The 15,778-nt window shown below is 37.0% G+C and overlaps 1 protein-coding gene across 1 annotated transcript in view; it reads left to right on the top strand.

The window, feature by feature from the left end:
• ZFHX4 (zinc finger homeobox 4) overlaps positions 1-15,778 on the top strand; it is a 178,020-nt gene that overhangs the window by 56,352 nt on the left and 105,890 nt on the right.

Genomic DNA, 15,778 nt, shown 5'->3' with positions numbered 1-15,778 from the left:
GCAGCAGTGTGAGTGCCACACAGAAGCACACACAGCTGTGATGAAAAGCAGTCGTGTTTGTGCCTGACTTGTGGATGTGCTATGTCCACAAATATCCATTCCTCGCAAGCGTGAAAGCCTCAAAGCAGGTATGTCCATCCAGCCCCAGAATGTATCTGTGTATAACCCTTCATGCTGTGGTGAACCACTGTAACCTTGTCCTGTCTCCAGCCTTACATCATTAGCACTTATCCAAACCCCACTTTCTTCAGGCAGTAGGAGAGCTGTATGACTCACTGGCCTTATTAGAGTAATTGGAGAACTTTGTCTCCTAGCAAAATGTCCAAAGTCACTGTGACATAAAAGACAGGGAAAGTGAGCAACAACAACAAAATACTTTGGCCTAATAATTTCTTCTAATCCCTTCGACACACTGATTGTTGGGATAGTCTCCATGGCACTAACCACCAAAAGTGCATGAAATATTTGTTGAGAAGTAATAGCTTCTTGCGGAGTTCACTTCCAGTGCTCAAAAAGTGTCCACTTAGAAACAATCACTATAACCTCTGGGACTGGTCTTGCTGTAAAATCAGTATTTGAAGGTAAGCACTTTATATCTGATGCATGAGCCCAATTTTTACTGGCCGCCTGTTGTTAATATGGACCACTGCCTAATTGTCATTCCAGAAGAGGATCCAGATGTCCCTTACTCTCTCCCTCCAGCCCACCACGGCTTTCATTACCAGAAAAAAATTCCTAAAATGTGATATCATTTACAGTTAGAAGCTGAGCAGGAGAAAGACCATCCCCCTTGCACCTTTAGGCCAGCGAACAGATTTTAAAATTAACACCTCTCCTCAGCACCACAGATGCATGTGATTTCATCTCCGGGTCCACATGCAATCCCCCTTGAATATGCTTGAAGTCTTGCAAGCCTGTATCTTTTGCCATAAAATCTCAGTTGTCATGCCTCTGCATGTTCTAGTAGTGTCAGGAATCTTTTTTCAGCGTGTTTGCTAATGGAAGGTGTGAATGGGACATTTGACTCCTGACTTCAGTGATTATATTCCACGTGTAATATTCAAATGCCAGCACAAAAAGGTATATGTGAAGAGAGGTGAAATTTACTCTGTCTTTTGATGAGTTTACACTTTTAGCAACTGAGTAGAAGCATTGTTTTCAGAAGATATGTCTTTTTTATTTATTCTTATTTATTTTCTTCCCATGGAATCACTCTGGTAATAACTATGAATCTAAATTACCCCAAAGTACAAGAAGATCTTGAGGTATTTTAAGTCTACCGATGTGTTTGCTGTAAAAGACTCCATAAGTGTGCTTTGTAGTGTTTTACAGAAACATCATTGGCTGCTTGAGAATTGCTGCTTGTTTGAGGTTGTCTTGTTATGGAGTAGGTAAAGATGCAGCTAACACAGATATTGTAGATAGCTTTTTAACCATAGAAACCACTCCTGATTGTATGAAATTTGAATTTGTTTCCTTTTATTTAATTGACTGCTAAAGATGATGATGGCCTTTCACGCCGTGATTTGGTAGAGATATATCCAGAGCCCTAATAAACCTCTTAACTTCTGTTAGAGGTAACATTTTCAAGAATGTAGTCTCTCACCTCAAATTATGTTCACCTATGCTAGATATTCTTCCTCTCCTGTTTTTTAAGACAGACTTTTTGAATAATAGGTAAAGGCTGTTTGTGCAAGGATTAGATTTTCTGAGAATTCAGTCATGATTTTTTGTCAGCTATGGAATGCAAGTAGCAAAGTGTTTTGTTTTTTTTTTTAAAAAGACCTTAAATAACTTTAAAAGTTGTGGGGACAAAAGACTTCTCTTAAGGTGGGGAAGGGGCAGTGCATGTGTTTAATACATAGTCCTGAGCTTTCTGTATATTTAAAGTAGATACGTACCTTGCTGCTATGAATCTTTGACAAAGTGCCAAGTGTTGCATTGCCAAAGGTATAGCATTTCATTTATTTCTTTAGGCTCAATAGCGGTTACTGGTAACATGTGTTTGTAGGGTGTCAGTTCTGATGGAATTTTTTTACCTGGCCTGTTTCCAAGTAATGTTGGTATGTGTTTAAAATGCTTTAAAAATAAATCAGACTTTTGTATTTCTGCAATAGAAATTCCAGGCAGACTGATAAAGTGGGATTCACTTGCCATCACTTTTTTTAAAAAATCTATTTTGTTTATGGGAGGGGACTTTGGTTTTTCTATTTCACTTTTTTTGTAGGCTAAATCAATGTAATAATCAGGAAAAAGTACTTAAGACAAACAGCTAATATTTTCAAAGAACTTTAAATATGAAAAAAATATTTTCCTCTGTCAGAACATGCCTTAATGCTTTGCGTAGTTTCTTTCTCTACCAGATCTGATATTTGTGTATTGCATCCCTGCAGACATGCTTCTGTGGCTCTGAAACTTAGACTTTAAGTTGGTTGCTGTGCACATCTAGGATCTCTTCTGGAGGAGACATTGGACACATGTTGGATGTGTGATAGTTAAAGATGCTTAATAATACCATTCCCCATAATTCTGCAAGGATTTCCAAGAAAAAGGAATAGGGCTGTGAAAAGAATCGAGTCTGTGGGTCCTCAGGACATTGTAGCCAGGGAGAACCTTGTGTAAGTGGAGTTAAGACGCCTGCTGGGAGAAGAGTTTCTGCAGAGGCACTTGGATCCTCTGATCTCTGCATGCTTTCCCCAGGTGACAAACTTCCCCTTCTCTTTGCAGGCATCTGCTACCCTGGACTCTTTCTCCTGTGGATGAATATATAAATCTATCAGCCTGGTAACATGGCCAGCAAAACCTTGCTAGCACTTTGTACCAGCTGTTGAAAAGAAGTTGCTTAATGCAGATGCACTGGTTCATATACCTTACACCTGCATTTACAGAGGTTCTGAGCACCTTCAGATGCTAGTCTCCTTTGTTTAGTCTTTGTGAAAATTTGGCCTGTACTATCTCAAGCTGAGCTTCTAAAGCTGAAAATCCACCCCTCAAAAAAAACCCAAACCCAAACCCACCCGTGCCCACCCAAAAACAAACAAACAAGCAAAACCCCAAAAACAAAACAAAACAACAAAAACAAAAACAAACCCCACAACAACAACAAAACCCCACCAAAAAACCCTGCCACCCAAACAAAAAATACCTGACTGTTTTTTTGAAAATAACAGGCAAAAATCATGAGATACTGATAAGCTGCGTCAAATTTTGTGTCAGTTATTTTTAAAGCAAAGAGGTATTAGAACTTGGCCTTTACTTTTTCCTACTATGGAAGTTCTTGTCTTTCTTTAAGGAAAGAGGTAATATTTTCTTGAGGATAGACTTACTGGTTATCCAGTGCTGTGGTACTTTGTTGGTTATGGTTTTTTTGGTTTTTTGGGGTTTTTTTTGTTGTTTTTTGTTTTGTTTTTTTTTTTCCCCCAAAAGATGTTCACATTTAGAATTATTTTATAGTTTTATAGCATAACTCATTAAGTATTTATAAAGTGCTGAAAAAAATAAGTATTTGATGTTTGATGTTTACTGTGACTGTGCAGTAACAAATATTTACTGCTACATTTGCTTCCAAGTTCCACTGTATATCTGGAAGCTTGATAATAACAGTTCATATTTTCTTACCAAACTGATAATGTGTTATTAATTCGGATGAAAAAAGAGGTAGCTCTACCAGATTCTTCTGTTTTGTCCCAGGTTTGAAATTTTATGAGAACCAGACTACACATTCCTCTGCTGTTAGACAGTATTATTTTCAGAGATGCTAACCTGTTAGTGATTAGCCCAGACTAGTGTCTTGGATGCTTGTGGTATCAGAAAGCCTTTCCCTGAGGACTTTTCTGTTCCAAAGAGAATTTCCACATCTGAGCTTGAAAAAGATGGCCTGAACCTGTGCATATTCCCAACTAAGGGTCAAATCCCATGAGTCAATGGGAACTCTGTCTGAGTAAAGACTGCAGGATTTGACCCTACAGGATTTATATTTTACTTGTACAGATGTTTAAGTAATTTAAAATTACGTGGACCAATGTTCAAAGAATTAGCTGCCTAATAGAATTTTTGCTTCTAACCCCAGCTAATTCACTGTCTCTGCTTCTTGGTGTCTTTGCACTTAACTCATCCTATATGGTAAATTAAGGAAAATTTAGGCTTCCAGTGAAATGATTATCAAGGAAAATAAATTACAAATTATAGACTATATAGACTGTATGTGGTCCAAAAGGTCATTTTAGATTTATTTGTTGAAAATAGCTATCATCTTTATGATATTACTATTGGTAGTGCCCGAAGGCAATTTGTTTCCTATATTTCTTGGTTGCTTTATGCAAGATTTTGCTCAGTCATCCTGATCATTGTTTCTGTATGTTTGATTGCTTTTACTGTGAATGTGTATTTTTAGTGACCCATCTATAAACTTTTAATATGTGCTTCCTTCTTCAGCCTATCACTTCAGCTCTTTATTTTGTCTGGATGACAGAGCAACTATGATATTTAACATGGTCAAGTTTAATACAACAGTTGGAGAATCAGGACATGCCATGTGCTGTAACATTGATCTTGCGTTTGTACATGCAAATAAAATACATACTTGTTTCTGTGTATGTGCACTAAGACATGTAAGCATGTGTCAATACAGGTATGCTTCATCACATGGTTAACTGATGCTGTTTTCTACTTGGTTAGTGCAGAGTGTTCTACAGAAATTCAGTATCTGCAAAGATATTGTTTCCTATTGTGTATGCTGTAATATCTATATGTCAGGCTTTTCTGCAAACATCTTGATTAAGAAGAGGTTGTAGTAAAACGTATGTACAAAGTTGCTTACATTTGATTTTTTTTTTAAGTGCTTTTATTACAAACTTGTTGTTGTGCTTTATAGTCTATTTATTTAAATAAGCACCTTCAATCTGGAGCATATCTTGTACTTACAGGAAAAACCCCTACTGGCCTGGCAGCAAGCAGCAGCTGTGAAAGGGGAAGACTAGCAAGAGGTGGCCATTCAAAGGAGTCAGGCTGACCCCTGTCTCTTTAGTATCCCTCAAAAACTTGATGGCAAGAAAGAAATTATCTTCTTGCTTACCAGGTCTGCAGTATCAAACCCTCTGTCTGAACTGTGTCTTTGCAGGGTGGAAAAGAAACAAAAGATGAAAAGGTTGTGTGGAGAGGCCTTAAAAAGAGAAGAAAAAAGAAGAGACAGTGAATTTTTCCAGAAAGCTTTATAGGAAATTTCATTTAATAGTAAAGAACCTGGCTGCTAATTAGGAAGGGACAAAGAAAGAAGGAAAAAGAAATGGATTTTTGCTAGCTGATAGGCTTTAGTTTCTTTTCCTCACTCACTCATTGCTGGGAGACGAAAACGACCACTTTTGACACCTGTTTTTCTCCTTCCCTGTAAACTGTTGATATTTGCTACAGCCCCCATAAAACTTCTCACTGCCCTGCTGAGTGTCTTTCAAAACCAGTCATACAAAATGCCTTTCATAATCTTTCTGCAGTCACAGTGGAGGAGAGGACACAACAGCACTAAAGCCATTTGCTTCTGCCGAGGACAAGAGGAGACGGAAGCTGCGTTTCTAAATTGGGCACTGTGTAGTTTTACTTATTGATTTACAGAGCACTTATTATCATAGCAGAACATTATAATGAACATAGCTGAAGAGTGAACATTTGTTGAAACATGTCTGAGGCATTTTCTACATGTTGCTTGAGGGATGAATTAATTTACATGATGTTTTACTTTTAAAATAAAACAATTTATTATTGAAATCAAAATGTCAAATCTAAAGGCGCTTATCTGTGAGCTCTCATAAATTATTTCCTTGAAGCTTTTTTGGATCAGGACTTCTCACATATTCCTCCCTCGAGCCTAAATTACACAAACAATAAGTTACAAGTTATTTTAAATGTAAGTAATTAACCATATTAAAAAAAAAAAAAAAACAAAACACACCAAAAACAAGCCCTACTTGTTTTGATTTTAGTTAATTTTCCCCTTAAGATAAAAGTGTCTCTGCTGTGGATTTCTCGTTCTTCATAACTTCAAGTTTTGAGTCTTTTTTTGGCCTTTTGCCCTTCATTTTTTTAAGTGGACACTTACCTGTGTATGTCATTAGATGAGTGTCTCCCAGGCTGATTAGCCTCCTGTGTTCTTACAGTCTTTTGGCAGCAGCAGAACAGTGATTTCTGTTTGCATGCTGGTGAGGCTCTGGTGATGAGCCGTTAAATAAAACGATCTGTCCCCAGGCCAGCCACTTGGTTCATTGCCAAACAGTAATCCAGTACAATTAAGTATCAAAGATTGGACTACTCCATTATTGCAGGAGATCTCACTGCAGGCACCTGGAAAAGCAGAGAATTCCAGAGGGAAAGAGTGATCAGGACATTTATTTTCACTGGGGTATACTAATTTCATTGGGGTTTGTTTGAACACAAGGGATTTGGATATCCATATATTTAAAACTAGCATTTAATTTTTCAATTTCAGCTTTATTTTCCTTCCAAAGCTGGAGTTGAGAGAAGGAAGAGATGAAAGTAAGAAGTAACTGACTCAGTTTCTGAGGCTACTTCTGTTCTTGACTTCCTTATTAAAACACAGGATTTTATGGTCCCATTGTTTTTTCCTCTTTCATAAAAATGTTGTGTCAGTTGCTGCTGTCATACTCATGCCCACATTTAAGCATTTAGTAGTGGCAACAAAGCCAGAAATTTGACAAAATATTAGCAAATTGTTTTCATTGTTTTGCTTTGCAATTCAGGGCTGGGAATGCTGGCTTTTTGTTCTACTACTGGCCTTGTAAATAATATTTTTTCCTTTTTTCCAAAGAGCACTGAATTTTGATGGGTAGAATTTTACTACGATAATCTTTTTCAAGCCATAACATTGTAAAACATACCGAAACTAAAGCAACATATTCTTAAAGTTCTGTAAATAGAGAAAATGGACAAACATGTCAGGTTTCTCCATCTTTTGCAGCCAATCAGGGCTAATCAGATAGAAAATTACACCTAATGAACATAAAGGAGTGTTTAAAATCTTATTAATATACAATAACTAAAGAAAATCCTGCCTTTTGTTACTTTGAGCTAAACTGATTTTCTAGGTGCTCCAAGGTGTCCAGTGTGAAAGGGAGGAATTTGGCCTATTTCTCCCCTTCCGAAACTTAATTGTAGAACCCTATAAAAATCCCAAGAGTTTCCACGCTTATAATACTTGAGAAAGTCAGAGCATATGTTCATATTAAATAAGTGTTAGCACAGTCCTCTGAATACATAGATAATATACAGGTTGCACTGAAGGAGAAACTGAGTCAAAGGATTGTCAAATCGTTTATTATATTTTACAGCTCAATCAGAATTGAAAATAGCAATCAGATATTCCCAGTCATATTTTCCAGCTGTGACTTGCCTCTCTAAAAGGCATTAAACTATAGCTTTGAGAAATATGAAAATATATGGGATAAGGAGAAGTTGGTGTAGTTTCACCAGGGGCTGCTCAAAGATCTGTGGAATCCAGATCTCTCCCAAGGCAAAAATGAAAGATGGAAACAACCAGGAAAATTAAAACTCTTTTAAGACTTGGAAAAGTTAAAAGAAATGCAAAAGCAGAATGAGTTAATACTAGCCAAAGGAGCCAGGGGAAATAAGAATAGCATTTTAAATATATTGGAAAAAAAGAAATAATGGAATGAAAAAAAAACTAAGCTCAATAATAAATGAAGAGGGTGACAAAATGAAAGCTGGTTCTGAAATGGCTGATGCACTGAGCTACTTTCAAAACCAATCTCTGACAAGAAAAGTAAAAGGAGTAAGGACATAATAGCTCAAGTAATTAAGACCTTTTCAAAATAGTTGTTGATAAAAAAAGAGTAAGGCAATACTTAGAAAAAAATGGAATAAAGTAAATCAGCAGGGCTGGATGATAAGCATGGTATGGTCTTAAGAGACATAGATAATGAATTTACATAATCACTAGTAATTATTTCTGAAAAGTAAAGTACAATTGAGGAATTATCATAAGATTGGGAAAAAGCAAATCTAATACCAATCTTTAATAAAAGAAGAAAAAGAGTAATTCTGGTAATTACCATAGGGCTGCCTGTTGTTTATAAAGCCTAGTGGTATGATAGGAACTTTACTGGATCTGCAAGAAACAATCTTTACCCCAATACAATTTAATTTTCAACTTGATATGCCTTAGTCAAAGATGACCTAAAAGTAGAGAGGTTAGAAGAATGAAAAGAGTATGAATACAAGGTTGAGGTTTGGGGGATTTGTTGTTGTTGTTGTTGTTGTTCGGTTGGGGTTTTTTTTGTTTGTTGGTTTTGGTTTTTTGTTCATTCTCTATGTGTACATATCTTCATGATTATTACATAAAGATTTGTGGTCTATCTGAAGTAATAACAATGATTAAGAGATAAGGTAACAAATATATTGCTCTGACACGGAAGGTTTTACCCCACCGTTTCTCGTCTCCACTTGCTAAGCCCGAAGGCATTTCAGGAGGCCAAGAATAACCAGGCAGGTGCTACTTGCCTCTTCCCTGCTGCCTGGCCCCTCTTGTGGAGTTGGTAAGATGGAATTGTGCTTCCAAGAGTTCTTGACCGTGGTTTGTTCCTGAACTGTGCACACACACAGTGTGGAAACAAAAGTGAACATCAAGATAAATAACAGAAGCGGTCTTCTGGGCTTGCTTCCCCATAGACTTCTTGGGTGGATAGTCTCAGTCTTTCTCTTCTCCTAGTCCCTGGTCTCAAGAGGGTGTACCCAGGGGGTTCTGAGGTTTCAGGAAGAAGGAGAGTCCATGCCATCTAGTGGAACTCCCTCCACTTTTTCCAGCTCTTTGAGAAACATGGAGGAGAACATGGTTGCAGGAGGTCCAAGTGAATCTTGGACCAACCACTTCATGAGGAAACACAGGAATGCAGTTTCCTGAGAATATGATGTACTGAGGGGAATATATGAGTTTAAGTGCAGAAAGTCAGATAAAAATACTTGTAAACAGTGATTTAATAATATTTTTAAAAAAACAGTTTGTTGGAAATAGTCTCCCAGATCTTTGCTTAAATGAAGGGAGAGATACAGAATTTTGGAAAAGGTTTTGGGCAGTTGAAATGACCATGGGTGTGCCCATATTGCCATGTGAATTTGTCATTTGGTTGCAGGAGTTCAAGTTGTATATTGGGGATCGAGTAATGTGTCTAGAGGCCTTCTGCAGTTGTGAACGGCATACTTAATTCATTGATCATGTGATAAAGGAAGGGGAGGTAAACAGACCATTTATTAAATCTGCAGGTTGTACTAAAACTGGAAGGTGTTGCCAACACCATCAAGGACAGAGTGCAGGGATATAAAAAGTGAGGACAGGTTAGAAATATGGAGAGGAAATCACAAAATGGGATTCAACCTGGCAAGTGGAATCTGATACATCTGCTGAAATAATAATGCAAAACACAGGTATTCAGCAGGAGAAAGATGCTTGTAAAGAATTGATGTTGAAAAAAAAGGTGGGGGTGATAGCAGGCAGCAAATTTGGTGTGAGTTTGCAATATGATAGAAGAAGCAACTGCCCCCCCAGCCCTCAACAATTTTGTTCTTGCTTGCGTCGTGTTATAGACTAGAAGAGAGGGAGAGACCCCCTTTCTACTGACTATGATAAGATATAATACTGCTCACAGCTTTAGGCATGTCATAAAACAATAATAGATATGAATAGGTACAGTAATTGGAAACTCTCTCATAGTGAAATGAGACTGGACAATGAATTTTGAAGCATATAATAGGAAGTCATTCTGCACGGATGGATGAACGCTGCTGTCTTTTTCAGCTTTAATTTTCATGTTTCCGTATAAGGCGAGTAAAATGAACAGTAGTTCTTTTTTAACCAAGTATCTTTGCACACCAAACATGTTAATTTCTTTTTTTTCTGGGTCAGGTGTTTCGTTAACCATGACATCTTGGCACCAAATTAACCATAATAAACTGCCCCTAGCCCAAGTGGCTCAGTTCATTGTAAGGTGATCTGTATCAGGATGTGTTAGTTTTCTTTTCTGATGCAGTAGATGAAAGAAATCTTACCAGAAGAAAGGACCATTTTAAAACACACTTATCTGTACCTGTATGCTTAGATTTTTGGACATTTGCAGTCTGAATATTTTTCAGCCACTCAAAGGTCACATTATATGTGTGTAAATCTATCTATCTATCTATCTATCTGTCTGTCTATCTATCTATCTATCTATCTATCTATCTATCTATCTATCTATCTATCTATCTATCTATCTATCTACCTTTATACTAATATGTATGCCCCACTTTAAAGCGGTCGATTAGTGAAACTTGGTAGCTTACTCTGTAATTTGTATAGGTGATTTCACTTACCCTTTTACCTAAGTCTGCTTTTGTGGGAGAGTGCCACCTTTGGCAGAAGCAGAAATACAGGGAAGTAACTGTCTTTTGGAACAGTGACTCCTGAAATCAGGTGCAAAAGGATGAAACACTTGCTGAGTCCTCCTATAAGTACAGCCATTGCTTCAGGCATGTGTGGGTGCTGCAGCCCTTTTGATTTTTATCCAGATGGTTTTCTCTGCTTCTGGTGATTCTAGAAAGCCTACCAAGTCCTAGTTACCCTGGCCTTTTTGCCAATGTTCTATTTCTTATATCCAAGTGCATGTTTATTACCTAGAGTTAATACGAACAGGCTGCTAGAGAACCATATCTCACCTGTGTCCTTCACAGAACAGGAAATATGTGGATATTGTCCATTATAATTTTTAATACCACACCAACTACTGCAGAATATGAGTACGCATATTGATATATTGATAAGAAAGAAAATGGAGAAATATGTATATTTCAGTAATGTTTCTAATATAGAAGGAACCAACAGAGATTTTTAGTTACTAATGCCATTGAAAATTCCTTTTTATTAAAATGAAAGGATCTACTTCTCTCTCTTTTACTTTGTAAAAGTATCTCTTAATATCAGCACAGAAATATACTTATTTGTTGATCTTGAGCAAAGTTGTCAATACAGGTAAATGCTGTCTCTAATACTGATCATTTTTCTACTGGTAGATGAACCTGTCTAAATGTCTTATAAGTTGTTGCTTGACAAAGAACAAAAATGGAATTTCATAATGAAATAAATATTTCATTTAAGAGGTTTATTAATCTATTGGTACTTTAACAGGTTTGGGAGTGCTTTTTTTGCACCCTAACTTAGATATATTAACAATGCAATTAATTAGCAGTTAAGACAGAGACTCTTCAGGTCTAGTAACCTGGTTATATTTTGTTTTAATTTTATATTAAGTTATTTTAGCTTGAAAAGGCTAAAAAAGCAAAGGAGCAAAATTGCAAGGGAATAATCCAGTATGTTCAAGCAATATTAAATAAAACAGTAGTTACTTGTTTTCTCTAACAATCAAATTGAGAGTTATAAATAAAGGACTGAGCTCACAGTGGAAAGTATAAGTTGAGATGAATATTCAGAAACAACGTACAAACTCTTCTTTTTTTTTAGCAGAACTTGTGCTACATTTGTGTTCATAAATTTGCAGAATTTGAGTCTCCACCTCCTCGGTTGAATACGCATCTTAACACCTTGTTAAATCAGCTTGTTAAAACAGCTTTTGATGTACTGTGTTCATGTAAAGGTTTCCAATTTTTAAAATATATATGCTGGTGCACACACACAGCATTTAAGACCAGAACTAGGCTATTAAAGTTTCCTATTTCTCATCACAGCTAGAAAGGGTTGGAAGTGCAGTTAGCTGTAGAATAAAAAAAGTAAGCCTCTTAAACAGGCTTTTTGACAGTGGCAGCCTTGAAGGTCTTTTCTTATCAGCGTATTTATTTCTGTGTGTATCTATTTAAAGAGAGAGATGGATTTTAAAGATATTTTTCAACTGCAGAGGAAAAAACAGTAGGCTGGAGTTCCAAAAAGGAACTTACTAAAGGAGAGAGAAAAGAGCCCAGGTTCTAGTGTCCATTCACAGTGTTGTAGGTGCAGGTACTATAACTGCACTGGGGGTAGATGCAGCCTGGATAATGTAAGGGTGGGAGAGCAGGTCCCTGGGGTTAGGTTCTTCCAGTGTTCCATTTCAAGAGCACTTCATCAACAGGTTGCAGGTCTACACTGGCAGAGCTGGTGACAGTGGGATTGTGTGTGGAAAGAAAGGACTCGGAGATACGATGACAGCTGTGTATCTCTATCTAGATTCATACCGCAGACCTAAGTGGCTAGAAACTTTTTGGTGATAGAGATGACTAACTGAGGTGGTAAAAAAAAATGAAAACAGTAGCAAAGATCAATGCAGTGTTGTTTTATTTGGGAAAGAAAAAGCTACAAATAGAGAAGATGGCTATTTTGTAAGAAGGTTCAACTCAGTTTTGTTATCTCCTTGTAGAACCACTTTTAATATTTTACTAAAAAGGTATCTGCTGCAGTATCTGTGTGATTGCTACTTTAGATGTTGGATTTAGGAAAACAGAGGTAACAGACAGAAACATAGAGCGCAGCAAAGTAGTTTCTTTATCAGCAGATTGCCTCTGTTGCAGGTCCTAACTTCCTAGAGCTGATTCACTTTCTTGGTGGTATTTCCAGTTTTCTTATAGTTTCTATCTCACTTCTGCCATTTTATGTGAAGAAGTACAGTAAATGGGTGAGAAAATAAGTAAATACCCAAGGGGGGATCAAAATAATTTATTCTACACCACAGACATTTCAAGTCTTGGAGTCTCCGAGCAGCCACTTGCTGAGCTGAGTAGCTCAGAATGGCAAAGTATACTCTATAAATCAGAAATCCAAGTCAGAGTTTCTGAAAAAACATTATTTTGTCAATGTTTTTATTACAAACAGTAAAAAAACTATGTAGTTTGACATAGGCCTTTTGCAGGCTTCAAGGAATTTGAGGATTTTGATTTAAAAAAACTTCATATAAATGAACAAGCAGCGTAGTTAGAAATATTTATATTTATCAAGTTGTCTAATAATGATAATGGTATTTATGCAAAATACTTTGACTAAACCCAAGATTTGACCGGGCATGTGAACCCGTATTATCAAACTCTGGTGTATTCTAGAGGAATATTTGTTAATTATGTATATCTACAAAATTCCTGACCACCTGAGGGAAAGAATGGATAAGCTTAGAACCCAAAATCTTCCCTTTATTTATGGAATCAATAGATAGCATGTTGCTGTATAGTACTGTATTTCACCCTAAGCCTCGAGGCCATTATCTCTAGGAAGGAGGGGGGCAGTGTGTTCCCCATATCTCAAACTCTGATGAAGCAGCAAAGTAATAGCAGTTATGGTGTTGGCTTTTTTTATGATGTGAATGCATCTGGTAAAAATGATGCCTACAGATTAGCCTTTACTTAGGACAGTGAATAATTGTTACAGGGTAGCAATTTCAGCTTATTATTCTAGACTTTAAAATTTTTTTGATAAGTGGCACCTAGCAATAAAGTTTTTACTATTGCAGATCTACTGCAGATACCACGTCCTTTGATTTGAATGCAGCCTTGTTCAGAGGTATTTGACTGATAAAACCCATTAACTTTAACCCCAGAATTGCAAGACAGCAAGGAAATTATGTTTATTTTGCTTAGTTTTATGCAGCATGCCAGGTGTCTGCCAATAATTGACCATCCAGCAAAAAGCATATAAGAGGATGTATACTAAATTATAATATCGGGAATGTGATTCAAGTATCATTTTGGGTGGAAAAATCTAGAAATTTAAAATGCTTCATGCTTCTAACAGTAAATGCTGCTTTCATTATTACTGTACCTCAAATCAGTAGAGAGAAAACTTGTGAAGTTACGATTACCTATAGGACTTGTAAACCAGATTGATGGAAGTAATTGGTAAACTGCTTAATCAAGCCTTGCTTGGAGGTGAATAAGGAGTGCAGGATAGAAAATGTAGGCTGTGTAAGTAACCCAACAAGTCAGTGGAGTTCTTTTTTCTGAAAGAAACAAAGATAGAAGTAATTAATGACCCTGACTCTGTGCCAAAAAAGCTTTCTTCTGACAACTCCAACTTAATTAAAACTTAAGACATTTCAATGGCCTCAGAAAGCCCCTGATGGGGTGAACTCTTGCAAACTCGTGAGAAAATTTTGTAAATTAAAGGAAAAGATGTGTGTTACCACTGGTGCCATGACTCTAATCCCTGGCAGTCAAAGAATCTATTTAGCCAAAGCCTTTTCTTTTAACCGGCTCACACCTGCAGGCTTACTGGCACTTCCTCTGTACCAGAGAAGGCAGTTTTTGTGTTTTACGGAAGATCAGATAATAGGAGTCTTGCTGTTACTTTTGTTTTTGTGCATTGTTCATTAGGCTGTGAGTGTTGCAGGCACACTTGATATGCTTGGCTAGTTTGCGGGGGGAGAGCAGTGGCTGAATGCTTTAGGTGGCGCAACATTAGTGAGGATGGGCTGGCAAAAAACTAAGTTTATTGCAAAAGTGCTTCAAATTAAAACTCTCAGCTGATGAGACAAGCTGAATTCATGGCAGAGCCTGCTGTTTTTCACAAGTTTGAGTTACAAGGAACAATATTCTGCCCTGGACAGTGCTGGATTTAAATGAAATGTGGCTTTCAGATTCTCCTTGCTCCATTATATTAATGTTATTTTTATTCATTGTGGACCAACTGGTGTAAGATGCCCCACAAGGACCCTATATGGAAAGTAAAGCTCTGTTTGCAGAGCAAGGAGACAGGCTATTTTGTGAGTTGACATGTGTACTTTATTAATAAGCATACAATTAAATTCTAGAAATAACATCAGTTGAATACTAATTGGACTAAACAGCTACTTGATTTACATCAGGAAAAAAAAGGAATTTGAGTTTGTCTCCCATTCTACAAAGTGTGTTTGTGTGTTACATTGTGAAAATCTCCCCTATTTTCCACCCCTTTTCTATGGCTTTGGGCAAATCCGTATATCTAAGTGAAGAAGGCGATATTCTGGATTGCCTTTTCCTTTTTGTATGTATGTGCTGTCTGACTGGCAGAGAAAAGCCTTGCTTGTATAGGTCAAGGTTTAGGTATATTTTTTGTATATATATACTGGAGGAAAGGATAGAGAGCTCAAGGTGCTCAGGAGTCTCTTCCTTTGAAGACTTTTCAAGACTTTTGATGAGGCTAATTATGATGTTTGTTTTCACAGGTGATGATCCATAACATACAGGTGCTTGGGCTGACGTTCTTTTTTACTGTGGCTTAGGGAACAGAGGGGGAAAATACAGCTACAGACTTGTAACTTTTCCATCGATTGGCATTTAATTCACCACATCAAGCTGACACAAAAAGAGAGAAAGGGGAAGAGAAAAAAGCCTGTAGGAGTTTGCAAAAAGTATACTAGATGTGTCATGTCTCCACAGTGTTGGAAAGATTCACCTACCAGTTTGTTAGTAACCACTTTCAGATGTTAAAAATGGGGTGGAGAAGATGGAGGGGGAACAAGGGGCAGAGGAAAGTAGAAATCAATGTTTGATCCAATACAGAAACTATTGTCTGCAAGAATTTCAGGATACCAGCTGTAATCTAACTAATCTTAGTCCAAATAAATACCACCTGTACCATTTGATATGTGAAGGAAAAAGCTGCCCAACCTAATGCATTAGAAAAACTCCTGGAGTTGTACTGAACTCTCACCAATAAAGTGATATTTTTTGCAGGATGTTGCCATTCTTATTTTTGGAATATATTTGTTGTGCCTGTGAAATGGAAGTACCTTAGTTTAAGTAAAATATGTATTTAAAAAATAAACTACTG

The sequence above is a fragment of the Hirundo rustica genome, chromosome 1 (genome assembly GCF_015227805.2).
Source record: "Hirundo rustica isolate bHirRus1 chromosome 1, bHirRus1.pri.v3, whole genome shotgun sequence".
NCBI lineage: Eukaryota > Metazoa > Chordata > Aves > Passeriformes > Hirundinidae > Hirundo > Hirundo rustica.
The sequence above is the reverse complement of the archived record's forward strand: the minus strand, read 5'-3'. Positions and strand labels throughout refer to the sequence as shown.